The sequence below is a fragment of the Equus caballus genome, chromosome 2, assembly GCF_041296265.1.
Source record: "Equus caballus isolate H_3958 breed thoroughbred chromosome 2, TB-T2T, whole genome shotgun sequence".
NCBI lineage: Eukaryota > Metazoa > Chordata > Mammalia > Perissodactyla > Equidae > Equus > Equus caballus.
In genome coordinates, this window is record NC_091685.1 from 71184808 (window position 1) to 71197384 (window position 12577).

The following is a 12577-nucleotide window of genomic DNA, read 5'->3' on the forward strand; positions in this document are numbered from 1 at the left end:
CATGGTAAAATGGTTATATAGAAAGTAAACTTTCAAAATACATTTAAATTGTTTCCTGGAAAACTTTCCAGTATGAAAAATTGGCCTGCCAATATTTCTTTTCATTGTTAAAATAACTATTTTTACACATGTTTTAATAGTTTAAGGAGGGAACTTAAAAACTAAAACTAACAACCAAAGTAACTGCTTAGCACATAAAACATAGCCACCCTTTCTTGTTTCAGAGTGTGAATTCCTAATAGACTGAGAAGTGGGTAAAATCCTGGACTATCATCTATTGAAAACACAAGTAACAAATTAATTTCTACAAATGCAACTTTAGAAACCAAAAACCTGTTGGTCATATAAGGCAGGAGACTAGATTCTAGAAACAGTATGCATTTTCCCTTAAGAAATGCCTTTCTTGAGGAATTAACATTCCTGATTCTCTACAGTGTCACCTGTGTAGAAGGTGTGCAAACATCAGCTTCCTCCTTGAAGGATCCTGGTGTTAATTTGTACTAAACCAGGAAGAACTTTAATTTTATCAGTAGGAAAATTCCTTCTTTTCAGATCTATTTAAAGTGAATAAGCACATCTAAACTAAAGGATAGGAACAAAATTTAAATGGGTAGGGAAAATAGAATAATCTGGGTTAAGGGCGACTTCCAGACTACAGAGGCACTATAATGCATTTTGAAAATCTTTAATCTTTAGTGGCTGGCTAGTGGCACAGCAGTTAAGTTCGCATGTTCCACTTCGGCGGCCCACAGCCTGGGGTACGCCTGTTCAGATCCCAGGTGCGGACCTACGCACCACTTATCAAGCCATGCTGTGGCAGGCGTTCCCACATATAAAGTAGAGGAAGTTCCCACATATAAAGTAGAGGAAGATGGGCACGGATGTTAGCTCAGGGCCAGTCTTCCTCAGCAAAAAGAGGAGGACTAGTGGTAGATGTTAGCTCAGGGCTGATCTTCCTCAAATAAAAAAATCTTTAATCTAAAATTTTCAAATAAGTCAAGCAAGTAACTACAATGTCCTTTCCCGGCACACAAATATGATCAGTATAAATCATCATAAATTTGATCACAGAACTAAAATTAGGACCAAATTAGGTTTAACCTAGGCCAAATAAGTCAATACCCTGAAGGATTAACAAATTTATGGAGGTGTAAAAATCTCTGGATTAGATGGAATAATGATGCAGATTCTGTTTATCCAGCCTTGAAAAAACTTGAGATGCCACTCCTCAAAAATATGAAATGTATGGGGCCAGCCTGGTGGCACAGTGGTTAAGTTCACACATTCCACTTTGGTGGCTCGGGGTTCTCCTGTTCAGATCCTGGGTGTGGACATACACACCGCTTGTCAAGCCATGCTGTGGCAGGCGTCCTGCATATAAAGTGGAAGAAGATGGGCACAGATGTTAGCTCAGGGCCATTCTTCCTTGGCAAAAAAGAAGAGGATTTGTGGCAGATGTTAGCTCAGGGCTAATCTTCCTCAGAAAAAAAAAAAAAAAAAAAAACACAATGACATGTACAATACATTATTGTTTGTGCAGTTAAATGGAGAAGAGCAGAAAAGATGGAGATGTGGCAAGGAGTCCCAGTACAAGGTTGAGGTCAGTGGAAAAGAGCTGAACATCCCTGGAGAGCTGTCCAGTGAGGACAGAGCTGTCCACGGGGAACAAACTCATGCCTAGAACAGCCTTGCAAAGCTAGTCTGTTGTTTTTTCTTCTTTCAGAGAGAATTATTGTGAAAGCATTTCAAGAAAACAGCATCTTTCTCTTTTCTTTAAGATCTCCAGAATATGACTCCACGTAGCTTCTCCTGGTAGCTGGCACACACTCTAAACCTTCGCCTCTCCTATGCTATGTGAGGCTCCCTATCAACCACGTGGTCTTTAATTTTAAAAGATTGCACGTGACATTTTCAAAAGGTGAAAGGGAGCAAAATGTGACTCAATAAAAAGAGAATCATTTGTATCCTTCAAAGTGAACACGGGTATAAATTAGAATGTTATGTCTTCTAGCACTTCATGACACTCAGAGCAAATAAAACTTTAAAAAGAGTCACAAGTCTCTGCCTATTACACATTCATCGAATAAGGAGCTAAAGAATTGTTATGTTTAAACATCAGATACCTGAAATGTTTTAATAGACTTTAATCCATTCCACAATGGCATTTTCTGTGAAAAAAGAGAATGAGTCTCCTTTTGAAGCAAAATACAATAAACAGAACAAAAAGATTCCTTTATGCTGTTGTTTCATTGATAGCTTTTACACAGCCCACAAACTCTTTACAACGCACTATCAATAAAGCTCAGCTTCTAAATGTCCCCTAGCATGGGGATGGATGCTGAACTATAGACCCTGAAAAAATTGATCAGATTTTGAGATCCAAGGCAGGCTGTGTGATAATCCTAGCTCCCAAGTTGCTGGTCAGTCAGAAATAGGATTTATTTGCAGGTTTCTGAATCTCTTACTGGCTAAAAGCAATGTCTGTGGGCCTAGGACCCTCCATGCCCCACAAGAGGTATATCAGAGAAATATTCGACTATAGATTCTGCCTTATTAGGTTTCTGCACCAAGAGATCCTGCCTGTTTCTCTTGACCATGGGTTATATCCTTTGTTGAATCTGTTTTATTTCTCAACACCATGTCCCCAACATCCTGCTTAGCTGTATTCCAGGTCTGCTCTGGTTGATTATTAGCTATTTCTGAGTATGGCTAGAGCAAATTTCCAGAGTTCAATAGGCAGAAAGACTATGGCAGCAAAACCTTCAGTGTGAGCTCTAATCTTGGGAGAATGCTACTTGCTCTTTGCCAGATTTTAACCACCACTTTGGGCCTACTCTTGGGAGGAGATAATTTCTCTATGGATTGCAAATGCCAGGAGTCATGGTTCTCAGTGTCACTCTATGGAAAAATCACCATCAGGGTTTGATAAACATGCAGATCCCAGACTCCACAGCTAAAGATTCAACCTCATAGATCTGGACTGGAGTCCAGGGAACTGGAAGCTGAACAAATTTCTGCAGGAGATTTGTAAAGCATTGGGAGAAATGTTGGACACTTCCTTAAGACAGATGTCTCACTTAACAGGTGTTTTGTAAATGCTTGTTGATGAATGAGTATTAAAATACCTACCATAACCATTCATTATTGCTATTGCAAATTATTAAACCAGTAGGAAAGGTTAGTTACCACAAGTATTTTTAAAAACGACTAGTCATTTAGCTAACCATTAACTTTTTTGTAATTCTGCAATTCAAATATATCCTTTATTTTGGAAGTAAATGTATATAATATCTGTGAGCCTAATCAATGCTTCTAAGATTTAATGTAGTCAGATCAACCTGTGTGAAACAAAAATCATCAACAATAGGTTAAAAATAATGAGCACAGAGGGAAGAAGTGTATAGAATATTTTTAGATTCCTTCAAGGAACATGAACAGCTTTATGAGGATAAAAAAATCTGAATTCCGAGTGTGAACCACTTTTTTGTGGGCATGAATAACTGCTCTATGGAAGAACTTTGAAAAAATGGAATGGAATTCTGGGTGAGAAAACAGAATTTTTTTCCAAAAGAAGCAACATGAACTTTGGCGCATTTTCTTCTTTTGCTCTTATAATAAGTTCATGCAATATCTCTTTCCAAAACATGGTTCTGTATACTTGCAAAGAAGCAAAATTGCACTAAAATATTTTAGTTCTCCTGGAAGAATTATTTCTACTCAAGACAGCCTCCTTGGAAGCAAATATATGGTACAAGAATTAGAATTACCCCTCAGTTCCCCTCCCCGAGAGAGTCACCAAAAGCATATTAAAGTCTATGGAGCATCACTCTTCAGAAAGTAGCTGATGCTGTGCTAAGAGTTTCAAAGTATAGGCCAATACTATAGACCAGGAGCAGGAACCATAGTGCTATACTCTGTCACTCACTGAACTCACCTTCCCTTAATCAAGTGACTGGATTAACCCATGCTCTCTAGTTTTCTCTTGAAATTTACCGATTACTGTCCACGACACGCTGAATCTTGTAGCTAGAAGGTTAATCTTTATATTCCTGTGCACTCCGGCTCCCATCTGTTGAATTGAAAGGTGCCAGAGTCAGTTTTATTTGTTCCCAAACTTTTTTCTGCGAGTTTTATTGTACATTGCAATTATATAGATTAAATACTATGTCAACTAATGAAATAGGGGTATGAACAGAGAATTGCTTCTAAGAAAACTAATCTAAATGCTTTGGTTAAACTTGAGGCACTAAAAATAATGTAGTCCCATTTAGAGACAAGGTGATGTCAAAGTTGGAAGAAGGTCATAGAAATTTAGAAGGATTCTGCACTCAGCTTGCCTGACAAGTGATTAAACTTCTCCCTCCACTTTAAGGAAATGGATACTGGGACTGGAGGACAATGTGTATGATCTACACAGGAAAAATAATTTGGCAATCCAATCAGTGAACTCACACTCAGAGAAAAGGCTTTATGCCAACATGGAAAGATTGATGAAAGAACTGAAAATACTTGTTCTAAGTTAACATAAAATGTTTGGCATACGCATCATTGTACAGGCAAATCATTTGGTTGTGATTCGCCACTTTGACTGACTTTTCTAACTAACTGACCAGCTACCAACCTCGAGTATGTCACAGGACAGAATTCTACCATACTTTCAGCACCACCACCACCAATAATCTCTGTAGGGCCAAGGTTGCAAACTAGCAGCCTATATGGGTATAAAATTTGGCCTGTCGAATTCTAAAAAAAAAAAAAAAAAAAAAAAATGGGTATTTTGCATAAAAATTCAAATCTGCATCTTCTCTTGAACAGTTAGATTGGACAACACAGGACTTGAAATCCCCTGTGGCAACAATAGCCACTGCCAAGCAGCAGCTGCCTCCTTTTGAAAAGGCAACAGCTCTCCAGTGTGGCCCAGTCTCCACCTCTCCAACATGCCCAGCTCACCTGCCTAGTTTCCACAGGCATTTTCACTTACTAACCCTGCTCTCAGGCCTTGCTTGTGAGAAGTAAGGAATTCTAAATCGCCTAAGCTATTTGGCAAGAAAAAACACCCTCCTTCCCAACTCTACAAGTTCACACAATACGTTTTTCTCAAGAACCTACCTGACATTGTGAAGAAGTACAAAAACACATATTCACACGCATAGAAGACAGCACCTATCCTTTCGAGAGCTTAAAATTTAATTTAAAAAAAAAAAAAGACGCAAATACCATACATAAACACATGCTAGATGCTTATGTTTCCAACCACTGAAAATACACAGACTGAAGCAGACAATTTAGCACTTAATTCTACCCTTCCTTGCTACCCCAACTATGCTAAAAGCCCCTTGAAGAAAACATATAATAAATTACTTTTGAAATTCTCACAGCCCCACCACATAATATATGTTTAATAAATTTATTAATAGGAAATAGTTAAGAGATCAAACAGTGATATTTGCTAATTTTTCAAAAGAATAAAAAAAGCGATGTCTGAGATCCGAGATGGGAGGCCAATTTGTATTGAAAGTAGATGGCATGATGTGTTTTATGAATAGTAAAAATGTTCACCTAGAGGGTCTCGAGTATTGGTTCTATTCAATACTTTGGGAAATGAGTGTGAGGAGATAGGAAATGACAGGTCATGACAGGATTGAAAGGTAGACTAAAAGATTTATATTTTATCTTGCACATAGTAGAGAATGACTGAAGGTTTTAGAGGCATAGTGATAACATGAATGCTGGTATTTAGAGAAACAGATCTGTCCACAGTATGTAGTATTGGTCTAATTGGAGAAAGAATATAAGTAGGGATATTAATTAAAAGTCAGTAGAAAGAGCGCCTGAATTAGAACAAGGCCTGCAGGAGGAATTGTTTTTGTTGTTGCTCTTTTAATTATTTGAAGGCACTTGAACGTAAATATTGGCAGGATTCAGTGACATTTGGTATAGGCAATAAAGGAGAAAAAAACCTCAAAGAATGAGTAGATCTAAAGTTTCAGAGTTTTCAAACTGGTGTCAATGTAGACAAAAGCTACTCGAAAAGAGAGTTACTTTGAGGGGAGGACAATGATGAATTCAACTTTGAAGAATAAGGTCCTGTTAAAAATGTGAACAGAAACTACTAGCAAAGGGTTGCGGCAGTCAATAATCAGATCATGATGTCATTAGCTATTTCAAACATCAGTGAATGAAATTCCTAAAATCCTACTAATAATAAGTCAAAGAACATAAAATATTAATTACAAGTACTTAAGTTTCAGTGGCAGAACTAAAAGTGGATTGGAAATTTAAGATCCACCTTGCTTTTTCAAAAATATATCATGGCTGAATGAGATTTTTCAGAAGGTTTGTGGGCTAATTTTAGTTACTTTTGAAGACTGAAACAGAATCAATAAAATATGATCATTACAGCCTCCATTGTTATTTCTATGGCCGTGAAGTTTGGGCCACAGCAAACAGGATTGACCAAGTCTATCAGTTGGAATACTATAAAAAATGAATTAACTTCCAGACAATCTCTAGTAAAGTATTTTGGAATCAAAGGAAATACACCTTTTACCTGTAGTTGAATAAATATATATATATCTCTCTATATATATAGAAAAAGATAAATAAGGGTACAAATTACCTACTATACAAATTCAATTTTGAGATTTGAAAGACTAAATTGAAATGTGTAGCTTGGGTCCTCAGGACCAAAAATATATCATTTATAAATTATTTAATTAAACAAGTCTTTATTGCCTGAAAGGAGTATATTTATGCCTTTAGTATTATATCCTCTTAAATGTAGCCTGTAATATATACCTTATCTACAATAGAGATTAGAGATAAAACAGATTACCAGAGACAGGTCTTTTGAGGTTACAATGATAATAAGCCAGGATGAGATACTTATGCTATTAAAACTGCCTCCTATACTATGAAATAAAAGAACGAATATAGTTCTTTTTTAACAGACTTTATTTTTTAGATCATTTTTAGGTTCATAGCAAAATTGAGCAGAATGCACAGAGATGTCTCATATACTCCATATATCCCACAAATATATAGCCTCCCCCATTATCAAAATCCCCCACCAGAATGATCCAGTCGTTACAATTGATGGATTTACCTTGACACTTCATTATCATCCAAAGCCTGTAGTTTACATTAGGGTTGACTTGATGTTGTACATTCTATAGTTTGAACAATTATATGACATGCTTTGTTGTTGTTAGTGCTATAGAGTCGATTTCAACTCCTAGTGACCCTGTGTACAGTAGAGCAGAACCCTGCCCAGTCTTCTTGCGCCATCCTCTCACCTTCTGGTGCTGTATCAGACAATGCTCCACTGCTATTCATAGGGTTTTCATGGCCAGTTTTTTCAGAAGTAGGTGGCCAGTTCCTTCTTCCTAGTCTGTCTCAGTCTGGAAACTCTCCTGAAACCTGCCTACCATGGGTGACCCTGCTGGTATTTGAAACACTAGTGGCATAGCTTTCAGCATCACAACGACACACAATTGCCATAGTATGACAACCAACAGTCGGGTAACATGGTTCCCTGAGTCCAGAAATGAACTTGGACCACGATGCTGAACCTTAACCACTAGACCACCAGGGCTGGCTATAATGACATGTATCCAGCATTATAGTATCATACAGAGTAGTTGCACTGCCCTAAAAATCCTTTGTGCTCCACCTATTCTGATACACATTTTTTCCACAGGAATTTATGTGAGGACTAGAGAATTATGAATGTCCAATATTACTTCTTTTTTTCCATACTATTAAAAGACTTTTTGGTGGTGCTAGATGCTAAAAAATTTCATGGAGCACATTGAGCCCCCACGCTTCATCTCCAAAGCCATTCGAAAATGAAATGCTTTCTCAGGAAGCAAATTAGCAAGTAAAGCATTTGAAACACACATCATGTGCTAAAACTCAATGGGATCTGAAACAGCTATCACATTAAAAGCCCAACGCGGACTAACATGAAAGTCTAACAAAGCATGCTAAAGCTTATAAAATCAATACATAAACCTGATAAAACCAAGGGAAAATAGACTTCCAATTTGAGATTACTCAATATTTTTACAAGAACACAAATTGGCATCTGGTCATCTGGGAAATAATAATTGCTTTGACTTACATAGTGTTTTAAACATAATGGTGTCAGATTAATATGTTTTAGTGTACTTACATGTAAATTAATTTAAGATACGCACCTGACTATGGCCTTCATGGATACATCTGTGTAACTAAAATGAATCCCTGTTTAATCCATGCATTTATGGGTAAATTTATAGCAAAATAACTGACTCATCTTCTTCCCATGTACCACTGAGCCTATTTCTGATGTGTATCTCCCATTTCATCATAAGAAAAATCTCCTGCAAATAATGCCCCAACTTCTCACTTGAGAAGTTCAGTTGCTTTTTCGGTACTTTGTTTCAGGACATTCAAAATGAGTTTCAGAAATAGAAGCCACAAAGAGTGTGCTTGCAATGGATTTGTGACTTCTGTGACAAGTCTGCATATCGGTGTAAGTCAGTGGATCTCAATGTCTACAGACACTTGTGGTTGTCACCTGGCTGAGGTGGAGGGAGGGGAAGGGAAATCTAGTTGGTAGAGGGCAGGGATACTGATAAACATCCTACGATGCACAGGATAGGCCCCCCAAAAAGAATTATCCAACCCTAAATGCCAATAATGCCCAGGCTCAAGAACCCTGGTGTAAGTTCTCAAAGACCCCACTGGATTGTTTCCATAGAGAGCAGCCAGTGCTCCACAAAGCAAGAAGCACAATGCACTTCTCTGCCCCATGGAATGGGCTTACCTACTATTGCACAAATGTGTTGGAGTGGGTGTTTTTCCTGTTCTAAGTTTGAGCTAAAAGATAATTCACATTAAAGATACTGCAGCCTCATCCAATAAAAGTTCCCTTAATGAAAGTCTTAAAGCAGAGCTTCCTATTTTGCTACATTTTTTACACTTACTGAAGAGAAATCCATGTATGAGTATGTTTTATAAAAACCCAAGAGGTTTCATTTCTAGTAGAAAGACAAATGATGCCTTGTTTTCAGAATCTGTACCATTTCTTAGTTATGATGACCAGTGTGAAGTTCTCCATGTTCATTGACAGGGAGGTCCATCTTTCTAAAGGGAAAATTTCCTTGAGATAATAATTTCAATTGGCGTTTTTGCTTTAAAATAGACTGCCTATTTTATTTTGAATGACCATCAAAATATAAACAATATTACAGCAATATTACAAAAGTGTAGATGAGAATCATTGTCATTTCTTTTCCTATCTTCCTAATTCTCACTTGTCATTATGTGATGGTTTAGAATCAGCCTTGAGAATATAAAACACGGAGGGGATAAATTGCTCTCTGGCACCCTCTAGCTTTGCCACTTGCCATTGGCCAAGATACTTCTGAAACTCAGTTTCTCATAGGTAAAATGGGAATAATAACGATAGTACCTACCTCATGAGTGACTACATGTTGCAATGAGATAATGCACATAAAAGTCTTAGTATAATGCTCGTGATGAAAAAATAATAAATATCAACTGATACTGTTATGACTGCTATTATTTTTATCATCATCATTACTATGTTGTAACAGGAATCAGAGTTTAAGGTTGAATAGAAATCTAAGGACTTGCTATTTGTAGCTATGCCCATATGGGCCACGAGGATCCTTGAAGTCCAGGTTTATTGCTTTTATCTCAACTTCCAGCAAAATTCCTGGCACACAGCCACATCTCTCCAAATTAAAATGAATATTCAAATGACCAGCTAAAGAAGCACCTACAAGCTAGGATCAAGAAAACTTAAGAATGGGGCTGGCATGGTGGTGTAGTGGTTAAGTTCTCATGCTCTGCTTCAGAGGTGGCCTAGGGTTTGCAGGCTCGTATCCCAGGTGAAAACCTACACACTGCTTATCAAGCCATGCTGGGACAGCATCCCACATACAAAAGAGGGGAAGATTGGCACAGATGTTAGCTCAGAGCCAACCTTCCTCACAAAAAAAAAACTTAAGAAAGATGCAACTTATTCTACAAGAAACATTTTAAGATTTCTGTTCATTATTAGCATAACAAGATATTTTAATAAAATCTTATTTCTAGAAAATATCTGGGAAATAGAAAATGTTAAGATAATTGGATGTTCCATGAATAGCGGACTCTTGAGACATTCCATCTATAACATGGATGTTGTTTGTGTGTGTACACATATAGAATCCATATAATATACACCCGTATAATAATTTCTGATATTTAAAATTCACTTAAGATTCTTATTCTAGGTGCTCTGAGAAGTCATTTTACTGTTTCATGCAGAGGAATGACATGATAAGAATCAGTTTTACAAAGGTCTCTTTAGCTACACACTGTGGAGGATGTACCACGGCAACAAGAACAGAAGCAGAAAGACCAGACAGGAGGCAATTTCTGTTACTCCAAGAAAAAGATGATGGTGGCTAAGACCTGTGTAGTTTGTTCAGATAGAGTGATAGATCAAAAAGACAAGAGATAACAAATGCTGGTGTGGGTCTGGAAAACGGGGAACCTTTGTGCACAGTTATTGGGACTGTAAATTGGTGCAGCCACTCTGGAAAACAGTATGGAGCTTCCTCAAAAAATTAAAAAAGGAAATACCTATGATCCAGCAATTTCACATCTGGAAATATGTCCAAAGAAAACAATATCTGCACCCGTATGCACATAGCAGCATTGTTTACACTAGCCAAGACATGGCAACAAGCTACACGTACGTCAATGAATGAATGCATTCAGCAGTTGTGGTAAGTATATAAATGGAATATGATTTAGCTATAAAAAATTAGGAGATCCTACCACTTGTGACGACATGGATGGACCTTGAAGGCATTATGCTAAGTGAAATAAGTCAGACAGAGAAAGACAAATACTGTATGATCTCACTTATATGTGGAATCTAAAATAAACAAAACAAAAAAACACCAAACTCATAGAAAAAGAGATCAGGATTGTGGTTACCAGAGACAGGGGGTGAGGTAAGGAGAATTGAAGGAAGGTGGTCCCAAGGTACAAACTACCAGTTATAAGATAAATAAGTACTAGGGATGTAATGTACAACATGAGGACTGTAGCTAACGTTCCCTGTATGATATACAGGAAAATTGTTAAGAGAGTAGATCCTAAGAGTTCTCATCACAAGGAAAATTTTTTTTCTTTTCTTTTTACTGTATCTATATGAGATGATGGATGTTAACTAAACCTATTGTGGCAATCATTTCACCACATATGTAAATCAAACCATCATGCTGCCCACGTTAAACTTATACGGTGTTGTATGTCAATTATTCCTCAATAAAACTGGAAAAAAACTAAATAAAGAGATGGGACATACTTTGAAAGTTGATAGACGCAAATGACCAGCAGTAGGTATGGTAAATGGAGTTGGAGGGTAGGAGTGGTTGGGAGAAGTGAAGGAAAGAGAAAAACCAAGGGAGATGTCGGAGTTTGGGCCAAGCAATAGTGTGGATGGTGGTATGATATCCTGCAGAGCACTGGGGTTCAGAGGGAGAATCAGCACTCCCGTTACACTGGTTGATCACTAATGATCCCCTCAAGACCAAAAACTCTTGATTCTAATTTTTTCCCCCAAGGAGAAAAGCTGTCTGCTGGATACTGTTTGTTTCTTTCACTTGGTAAAAGCATTTTCGTTGTTGTTGTTTTTGTTTTATTCCCTCTTGTCTCCTCTGCTCCTAGTTAGTGAGCTAAAGGTTTAGAAGGATATAAAAAAAGAGATGTAGATTTCCCATAAATACCTCTCTCTCAGAAAAAGGTCATTGAGCCCAAGAAGAAGAAGGAACAAACTGCCTTATAAAACTCATCATTAAACTCAGTTTACTTAGTCCCACTGCACTATTTATGACAAGTCACTAAAATGCCAGCCTATTCCTCAGTGAAATGAGTCATTCTGGTTTACAGTTAAGCTTTTCCTTACAATGTTTTTGTGAGTAATGTATACAAGATACATAACAGCTTTTCTCAGTACCCCAAGCATTTATAAAAACCTTGGATTATGCAAATAGCAGGTAAACAAGGATACTTTTTAAACAATCTCTCATGACTTGATTTTAAAAGGCTTCTCCATAAAGGCAATAGGCAGAAAGCACTGAGTTCGTCTCTTGAGCGGTTACTCTAGAGTGCCCATTATTGGATGATGGGAATGCTGAGTTAATGAGCCTTAGAATCACCTCTTGAAACAGACTAGCTAACTTAACCAGACGCTTTCTCAGCATCACTTCTAAAAACTATGTTCACAGCAAACATCAATAATCATGTCAAGAAATGATAATAGAAATGTCTTATAATAAATTGTTGAAGACACATTTGGTAGGCCAATGATCTCAGCTAACCTATGCTAAAAAAATAAACAAAATGAGACAGAACAAAGCAAAATTAAAACAAAGAAAAGCCTCAGTGGTACATCTCTAAATTACTTAAATATTTAAGAAACGCTGAAGTATTGCTACAGCACTCTTGTCTCTTTGGCCAGTGTAGCAGAAGTCTTAGGCACCAGATGCTTAGATAAGTTATGACACCTGAG

General features: G+C 37.3%; 1 long non-coding RNA gene across 1 annotated transcript in view; it reads left to right on the forward strand.

Moving 5' to 3' along the window:
- LOC138923278 (uncharacterized) overlaps positions 1-12577 on the forward strand; it is a 94303-nt gene that overhangs the window by 63320 nt on the left and 18406 nt on the right. The window lies entirely within an intron of this gene.